Genomic DNA, 10,088 nt, shown 5'->3' on the forward strand with positions numbered 1-10,088 from the left:
CCATGTGCCTCTCTGCCTTGGAGCCAGCTGAGTGTGGACTGCAACCTCCAGTAACAGTGATCAAAATAAACCTTTCCTTCCTTTATTTTGGGTGTTGGGTATGTGTCCCAGCAATGAGTGAATAGTAACTGAGACATAAGCCCACTGATTGAGCACACAAACCAACACATTCATGCAACATATATAGCCTGGCCAAAATTTAAAAGAGAATGCAGAGATACTAAAATTCCTCTTCTGATAAAATTTTTAAATGTATCAGTAAAATTGTAAATTAATAGTAATTTTTCTTGAATACAAAAGCATTATATATTGCAAAATAGAAATTAGCAAAGCTAAAATGTCTAAAATCTTATCATATATAAGCACTCAATTTTATTATTTATATATATCTTTCTGGACTTTAAATGGATTGACATCATGAGATCATTTAAAAAATTTTTTAAAGTCTTTTATTTATGTATGTATTTGGTACAGGGTCTTGCTATTAGCTCAGACAAGTACTGATCCTACTGTCTCAGCCTCCCCCATGCTGAGATTATAGTAGTGTGCCAACAAATCCAGTTTAGGCCATCTTCACAGTGCAGGGCCAGCACACATGTGGTACCAGGGATTGAACCTGGGACCTTGCACTAGCCAAGCAGGCACCTAGACTGCTGAGCTATCTCCCCAGCCCTATGAGATCATTTTAATACAAAATTGTACTCATAGTATTTATGTTTTATAACTTTCTTTTTTTATTTTAAAAATAAAAAATAAAAATAAAAATAATACTGGAGACTTTTATAGGTAAATCGATGTGACTCTAGACCATACTCATAAGCAAAATAGATCAGACTCACATGTATAAATGTTAACTGTCTCCTTTGTACAGGGGCCATGCTAATCTTCTCTGTATCATTCCAATTTTAGTATATGTACTGCCAAAGCGAGCACAACTGTCTCCTTTGTGTGAGAAACTGAACAAGTAAAATGCAAAAGGTACAAAAGATTTTGTGAATTGGAAAGACATGGCTCAGAAGAAAAGACAAAGTTTGACAGAGAAAGGGGGAATGGAACAAAGGAAAGAAGACAAAATATATTTATACACAAGATAGTTATGATAGTTATATAGCTTGTTTCTCTTAGTTCATTAAAGAGAAAAATTTGTGCTAATATTGTTTGGACAAGATATTATGCCTTTATCTTGTACTCTAAATAACTACTATGAAAACAAAAGTATGCAATATATTAATCATTTTAACTGTCTTACTAACCTGCTTTAAAATATCTTTGTTTTTATTTGGGAATTACCTTCCCAAAAAGATCACTTTGTTTGGTATTAATATACTTTCTTTGTTTAGTTAATATTTGCAGTTATATTTTTTCATATTTTAACCAACAAGCTTTCTCTATTCTTATATTGTAAATATCAGATGGAGCTTTGTTTTTTAATCTGTACAACTACATCTCTGTTAGTCTGAGTCATTAGTCAATTTAAATTTAACATAATTGCACATCTGTTTAGGCTTAAAGATAGCATCTTGCTCTCATTGAATTTACTATTCATACCCTCCTCTGTACATTTGCAGTTGATAATGTGTTTTACAGATGTTTTGATCTGATGGGAGGACTGTATGATAACAGTTGTCAGAAAAAAACTGAAGTAGAAGGCTAGGATGAGAAAATAGCACATCATGGACAAATGCTGTCACAGAGTATCTGAGCTGTTTTCTAAAGGCTCCAAGAAGCACTGTCAGTTCTTCCCTAAGAAATATGCAGAAGAGGTGAAAAACATGACTACAAACAGTTTTAATTTATCACATGAAGAAAGTAGGTTGTTTTACTCTTGACAGCAGTCTTGGGCAAAATTGTAAAATTAATGTCTTAGAAAAAAGTTTTCAAGGCAATCTTCAAAAGGAGAAATGGTGATTACCAAGGCAGAATGTGTTAATTTAAAATGTCAAATGAAATTATCTACATTTTCTTTTTATGAAAGAATCACTAGACCAGCAGAATGGAAAGACCAGAACACAGTGACTCTGGAATTCAACAAGCCATTTCACACACATAATATCTATTGGATATGCTGCAGAAATTTGGGCTGGAAGACCTTCCAGTTGGGGCCATTGGAAATCTGCTCATCAATGGTTCTTAAATGCACTGATTTGTTATATTGGCTGCCATGTGTTTTACCATTTCATGTAATGACTTGGGTTAATATGTAGAAGGGATAGTCAGAACATCAGTGCAGTACATAAAATTCTCAGAGGAAATTTATGTATTGAGCAATAGAACAGGGTTCAAGAGACTCTCTCAGGTCACTTGTTATTTAGGATAGTCAGGAGCTTGAATCATTTATAAATCTAGGGAGATTGAATTTACCAGTAGTATGTGTGAAAGGGCTTGTAAACTCTTTAGATACAGGTTGAGAATAAATTCAGAATGAGGGAATAGTCTAGCAAAGTCTCCAGAAGTTCCATTAGATAGTCTCATAAAACCTTTATATATCAAATAGAAAGAGTGACACTGATGAAACACACAGAGAATATCTGGTTTACCCTTCAACTTCCATTAACCTCATACCAACTACTGAAATGGAGTCTGTCATCAGGAATTCTAAAAACAATGGAAAACACCAAAAGTCAGAGAAATTCCAAGGAATACAGTTTGATAATTCCATTGATTAAGGGTATGATTTGGGTAGTTTAAATACCATTATCCAAGACTATTGCTTTGTTTAGGAAAGATCAAATTTTACCTAGACTTCTGCACTTCCCATAGTAAAACCCACAGAAAGTTGCCATGTTGACCGAAAGTAGTGACAAGAATCATGTAAGTTCATCACTCAGAGCTCACTTGAACGGTTTATCAATTAAGCAATATTGATACTATTTATGTAGTGCAAGGATAAGACTAGATGTGTAGTCCTTACACAAGTTTTTCTTTGTGGATTTTCTCTTCAAAACAGTTATTATGAAAATGAAATGCATAAATTATTTGGTCTTCCAGAGCTGAAAAAAGGAATCTGTGGTTAAATAAGCTGGTATACTTAGTAAAAAGTATTTACTTTTTATTGGTAAATTAAAGTTTTATTTATTCTGAAGTAGCAAAAGAACACAATTTTTAAAGTCAGGTGCCATTTGGGGCTGGGGAGATAGCTCAGTGGAATAAGTGCTTGCCTGGCAAGCTCAATGTTCTGAGTTTGATCCCTGGTACCATCATTAAGAAAAATAAAAGTAAAGTAGTAAAGTCAAGTGCAACTATAGATTTAAGCAAAACCAAAAATGCTATAATTCTACATTTTCTCACTTCTGATACTTTTTGCAAGATGCCAGATTTCTATTATTGTTCCCTCTCTGGAAGCTCCTAGGAACTTATGTTTATACCTTCATTGATTAAGATTCATATGGATTTTTAAGTCTTTACAAAACACACGCTAGAAAATTTGAATCCCTGTTGCTGTTTCTTCTGTTATTTTACCTTATTTGAACAACGACATGCTCACCTACTATTTCTCAGTCCTTTGGTTCTAGACGCATTTCACTGCTTTCTATGAAATATGACACCATAAGTGCTGTGCGTTGTACCCCATTCTCTACTCACAACCACATATCACTTCCAATGTATTGATATTAATTGGATTTGGTTTTTTGTTGTTGTTGTTTGTTTATTTATTTATTTATTTTGTGTGTGTGTGTGTGTGTGTGGCCAGGTCAGCCCACCAGGGGGCAGGGCTGGCTGGCATGTGGTACTGGGGGATTGAACTGCTGTCCCTGTGCTTTACTTAGCTTAGCTTGTTCTAAGTAGGTGCTTTAGACCACTGAGCCATCTCACCAGCCCTATTAATTGGATTTGAATCAGTATATTTAGCTTGTCTTATTAGGGCTCTATAGCTCTTACTCAGTTGAGCTACCAATGTTTTGTTTCTGTTAGTTTGGAACTTGAGGTTCCCCAAAGGCCTCTGTTAAAGGTATGGCCTGCTGTGCACAGCGCTGCAGGACTTGGGAGACCTTTAAGAGATGGGGCCTAGTGGAGGCTCTGCTTGTTTTGGGGTGCATCCTCTTGAGGGGGATAATGGAACTCCAGCCCTTTCTTTTTCATCTACCACTTACAATGTTCATATTCCAGAGAATGTGGCCTGACAAGATGTCCTCTTTGTGTACTAATGGATTGGTAAAGAAGTAGAGTAAGGCAAGGGAGAAAAACATAGAATCGGAAATCCAAACTATTTCAAATTCTAGTTTATCAACTGCTTTATTATGTACCATACAAAACTTAATACCTTGACTCTTCAGTCCTAAAATGCACATAGCACCCACTTTTTAGTTTTGATGAGAGAAAGGGTTATAAAACATGAAAAGTTTCTAGTGTGTCATCTTAGTGGATCTTTAGTACATATTTATAAAATAAATGAATGATTAGATCAACAAGTTAATAACTGAATAAAATATTTTTGACTAAAGTAACATAAATGTTCAGTTCAGTTGAGTCAGATTTGGCTCATCCATTTTGAATTTCTGATAGCATTTTTTAGTGTCATGCAATTTTATTTTAAATGGGCATGAAGGACAAAACAGAGCTTTACTGTATACACAGCTTACTTTGAAAAGGCAACCACCCTATCTCCTGGGTGTCTTCAAGCTGATCTTGGGAGACAGTCTGCAGACCCAAGTGCATGAAGGCTTGCCCTCCAGGTGACAGGTGCTGAGCAGGGCAGGCAGAGAGGTGGAGACGAGAGACTGGAGCACTCCAGGTACTGACATGGAAAGAGAAGGCTCCCATCAGAACTGTTGAACTTATGATATCTTGAAGAAGTATTTGAGTAATTTACTGGTGAATCATAGAAATTATAATGCTTTAATATTATGGATGCTTTTAACATAGCCCTTTCCCAAGAAATCTTTTCAAGATTCTTGCCAAATTTATACCTTAAGCTTGAAACTTTAAGTAGAGCATGAATATAACCTGCTCTCTGCATGATCAAAGGCAGGTATGTCTGAAATGATCCACAAACACCAGGATGCAGGGATTTCCTGTGCTCTTGCATTGCACCATCGGCAAATGCCCTTAGCTACATGCACTGCATGTGTAGAAGCCACTTCTTCAATTTCCAGCCATGTTACCTAATTATCTTAATATTTTCACTTTAATTTGCTGAATAGTTACGAATTTTCTCCTGCCAAGAGATTGCTTTAGAGAAATTCAGTCTGAGCTTCAAATACAAAATTATCCAATTACGTCTTTTCTAAAAAATTATCAAAGTGGAAGCTGAACATTTCTTTGTGTGATGTAATTAGTATTGCTCTCATAAATTTGTTGGTTCTTTCCATCAGATGGTTATCGCTGGGTAATTACCAATTGCCCTGGTGAGAAATGCATCTGAAATTATTTCAAAAGTCTTTCAAATGACCAAATTTTGAAATAATGGCCCAAAACTATAACATTGTATTATAAGAAAACTCGGTACCTTACAAATTGTTACCAGCACAATAGACAGGATTGAGAATCCTCAATTATATTTTATTCCAGATAGAACAAATGTGTGTATACTGCCTTTTCTGCAAGATGTTGGTTAAAGAACTCCACTTTCACGCAGATGACCCATGTATTTATTATATCACCTGGTCTACTGATGTTCTTTAGAAAAATTCACATTAATTTTCTTACCAAGAAACTTTCTTCAGTTTTTGTTTGTTTCAAAAAAATATTACTGTGTTTATAACATAGAATTTCTTTCTATGGAGGAAAGGGAGTAAAGGATAGCCGGTGCTCAAAAATAAAATTGTTGTGCTGTGACATAATTATTCTAGCCTACTGTACAGATTATTGAGACATGCCACCCAGAAATGCAGAGAGAGCTGTAATAGGAAAAACTCACACATTTGTTGGTGTATTCACAGAACAAAAATCTTCACACTATATGGTATCACACAGAAAAGTGTGGTTTTACTTTTAAAACTATTTCAGAATAATCTGCATTACTTCATAGGATACAAATTAGTAGTGATAAGATAATAGCCACAGAATCCAGTACAAAGGATATCTGTTCTCTCATGGATTTGCCTCTGGGTGTTTTTCTGTAATGGGGTAAAAAGATTGAGTTATCCTATGCATTAAAAGTTAGAGGAATAAATTAATAGTTAGAAGAAAAAGAAAAAAGTGAGGGAGACTTCACAGACTTTAAAACATGGGAAAGTGATTTTCAAGGTGAGCTATCTGATATCATGAAATGAATGCATTACTAGAAAATCAGGTAGGATTGGAGCAATTTTCAAAGCTCCAAGGGCAGTCGGCTGGATGCATTAGACTATCTTTGGTGTCTATGTAGACTCCACCCTTTGTCACAGGCTACCTGGCTCATCCTTCAAAGCACCTTTTTCATTAAGTGAAAAAATAATCTGGGCTTACATCAAAGCAAAGAGGCTATATAGTTCTCTCTATGAAATAATGGTTTGCAGCCTATCTTTCCTCAGAGGACATCAAATAATTTTTCCTATATTATTTTAAAGAATATTTTCTAAGCTCTTGGGTACAAAAATGACTATATAAATAATGGTCCATGCCTGATATAATATGACTATGAAAGAGTAAACATTGATATAACAAATATAAAATTACATTACTTGAAAGACTAGAACCAGCCTTTATTTTATGTTAAACTTGTTCCCATTACAGAACTTAACTTCTCTCTACTTCTGTATTGGTAAGCTTTTATACCACTGGGACAAAACACCTAACAGGTGAGACTTAAGGAGGAGAGGCTTACTTTGGCTCATAGTTTCAGAGGATCAGTCCATGATTCGCTGGTTCCAGGGCATAAATACCAAGGAAGAATGGAGTGGCAGAGGAAAGCTGTTCAGTGCATGGTGGCCAGGAACCAGGGCAATAAGGGAAGAACAGGAGATGAGAGTGCACCCTTCTGCATCACTCAGCCCAGGGATCTGTCCTTTATGGTCAGGTCTCAAATCAAAGCTCTTGGGTACAAAAATGACCATATAAATAATGGTCCATTAAGATTATTAGAAAAAAAATTATAGATTAGAAAACATAACATTCCTCACCTAAATCACAGAAGGGGTTTATTTTATTATGCAAAATGCATTTATTGTACCTTTATGAGTTGCTAAATTCTTAACAGTTTCAGCATTGCTGAAAAGTCCAGGTCCAAATTATTCCTCTGAAATCAAGGCATGTAGGCCAGCCAAATAACTACGCAGATTAAAGCACCTGCAAGCAGGCACAGGGGCATGGGGTTCGATCCCTGGGCCTGCCATGCTGGCCCAGCTGAGATGGCAATTGAGACTGGGTGTGGTGGCATTCACCTGTAATCCCAACTCTTGTGAGGCTGCAAACAGGAGAATCACTATGAGCCCAATCTAGTAGTGAGACCCTGAACACCATGTAGATCCTTCCCTAAAATGCAAAGAACCATACAAATAAATAAAATCAAGGCATCAGCCACTGGCAAGTCAAAAAAGAATGTTCAATATTTCTAACATACAATAACACAGAGTAAAATTTCTATCCTAAAAGAAGAAACAGCTAGAAGTGGATAGAAGTTCTTTCCTAAACAAGAGGCAACTAGAAATGAATCAGAGCAAAGCAAGACCAAAACCTAGCACTACAAACACTAAATTCTATAACTCCACCTCCAGCCTCTGGGGCAAACAGAGATAACTGAGCTCCAAAGATTGGGCAGCCTAACCTTTATGGTGTTTTCTGATTGTAGTACACGTAGCTTCTGTCTTGGACTGGTTTTACTCATCGCCTGAGGTTTTCCTCACTAGACACTCCAAATTTCTGGTATTCTAAAATTCCTGGGACCCGGTCCTAGCCCAGGTCCGGCGAGGGTGTGGGAGAGCTTTCTGCTACCCTGCGCCAGTGGGACCAGACCCAGCCCAGGCGCAGCGTGGGCCGGACCCTCTCCTGCCCTCTGGGGCCGCCTTCCACCACTCCGCAGTACCTGCCCCACCCCGCCCAATGAGTAGGAATTTTTGCCGCACTCCAGGAACCCCCAGGCCAGTCCTAGCACAGGTCCGGTGAGTGTGTGGGAGAGCTTCCTCTTCTCCCTAATTCACCTTGCCCCCTCCAGCTGCAGCTCAGGCCTGGCATACACGCCTGGGGTGTAACCCGGCACCTGCAATCCCTGCAGAGACTGTAGAGGATAGATCCACCCAGCTAGTCCAGGAGCAGAATATCTTGCGACAGGGGCACAGCAGGTTCACCCTCAAGGGCAGAAGCTGTAAGTAGCTGAGCACAGCAGCCAGACCCAAGCCAGACACAGCTGGATAAGTTCAAACTTTGTAGAGCTGCACCTGAACTTCAGCACATGCGAAGGTTATAACTATAGCAAAGCTCTACAACAAAGGTTAGAAGATAGTGCTACACAAAATGATGAGAAGGAACAAAATGCAACCTCAGAACCCAAGCCCACCCGTAACAAGTACAGAGGACACTAACACAGAAAAAACTGGGAATCACATAGCTGAAAGCAATGAGTCAATGGCTTCTGAAATAAAGAAACAGCTACAGAAAGATATAGAAGACCTCAGATTGGAAATAAAAAAAGAAATCCCTGAATTAATAACATCTGCACTAAAGAATCAAATGCAGAAACATATGGAAGAAATGCAGTGCCCACCCAAAACAAGTGTGGAGGATACTAGCTCAGCTCAAATGCATGAATTAATAGTGTTGGTAGTAAATAAGCAACAACAAAAAGATATAGAGGAAATCAGAGGCAATTCTTTTCTGAAATAAAAAAAGAACTCTCAGAACTCATAGCAGATGAAGTAAAGAAACAACTACAGAAACTTAGGCGGAAACCGAATCTGAAAAAAGTACTACAGTAAAAGAATTTCTAACTGCTTCTAAAGAAGATATTGATAAAAAAAAAAAGAGATTAGAAAAATGACGGATTCCCTGAATGAGCAATACAGGAAAGAAATAGATCGCATGAAGCAGAGTCAAAGAGATATAGAGGAAATTAAACTCTCAATCACAAGCTTGCAAAACCGTTTAAGTGAATGTGAAGACGGAGTTTCAAATCTTGAAGATGTTGGTGCAGCTAGTGAAAAGGTAAGAAAGGATCTCTTCAAAACAATGAGGAAGCAGAAAGGAATAATCCATAACATGCAAGATGATGCAAAGAAGAACAATGTGAGACTAATAGGCATCAATGAGAAAGAAGGAGTCAATGCAAATGTCATTAAAAAAATATGGACAGAAGTAACAGCAGAAAACTTCCCAAACATGAGGAAACAATCTGACATTCAGGTAACCGAAGCATACAGAATGCCAAGGAACCTCAACCCAATGAAATACACACAAAGACATATAATAGTCAAGATCCCAGAAATTCAGCACAAGAATAATCTACTGAAAGCCACTACAGAAAAGAAACAGATCACATTCAAAGGAAAACCCATCAGAATTACAGCCGACGTCTCTTCACAAACCATGCAGGCAAGAAGAGCATGAAGCAGAGTACTCCAGGTCCTCTATGAAAACAAATTCCAGCCCAGACTACCATACCCTGCAAAACTCGCTTACCAGTTTGATGGAGAAGTGAAATACTTCCATGACAAAGAACAGCTAAAGAATTTCGCGGTGACAAAGACAAACTTACACAGGCTACTGAAACATGTTCTAGAGAGGGACCAAAATGATCAGTACTCTACGAATGAGGTCGGAAGCAACCAACTACATAGGGTAAGCAATTAAACACAGGAGAAAAAGGAGTAAACGATAACAGGGAAATAACATGGCAACCATAAGTCAATACATCTCAATTCAAACCATCAATGTAAATGGACTCAATTCGCCAATTAAGTGAAATAGACTGGCACAGTGAATTAGGAAACAAAATCCAAAAATATGCTGTATACAAGAAACACCTTTAACTCATAAAGACGTCCATAGGCTGAAAGTCAAAGGATGGAGCACAATACTACATGCCCCAGCACCTGAGAAAAAGCAGGGGTAGCAATTCTGTTCTGAGACAGTCTCAACTTCAAACAAACAATGATCAAGCAAAATGAAGGAGGCCACTATATACTAGTTAGGGGAAAAACTCAAGAGGAAGAGATAACACTCATAAATATGTATGC

The 10,088-nt window shown here is 37.5% G+C and overlaps 1 non-coding gene across 1 annotated transcript; it reads right to left on the reverse strand.

Annotated features, from left to right (window-relative positions):
* Positions 1-826: 826 nt before the first annotated feature.
* LOC111813726 lies at positions 827-933 on the reverse strand. Its single transcript, XR_002818899.1, has one exon. It is a non-coding gene; the product is annotated as a U6 spliceosomal RNA (small nuclear RNA).
* Between the last annotated feature and the right edge of the window lie 9,155 nt (positions 934-10,088).

The sequence above is a fragment of the Octodon degus genome, unplaced genomic scaffold (genome assembly GCF_000260255.1).
Source record: "Octodon degus isolate 3935 unplaced genomic scaffold, OctDeg1.0 scaffold00216, whole genome shotgun sequence".
Taxonomy (NCBI): Eukaryota; Metazoa; Chordata; class Mammalia; order Rodentia; family Octodontidae; genus Octodon; species Octodon degus.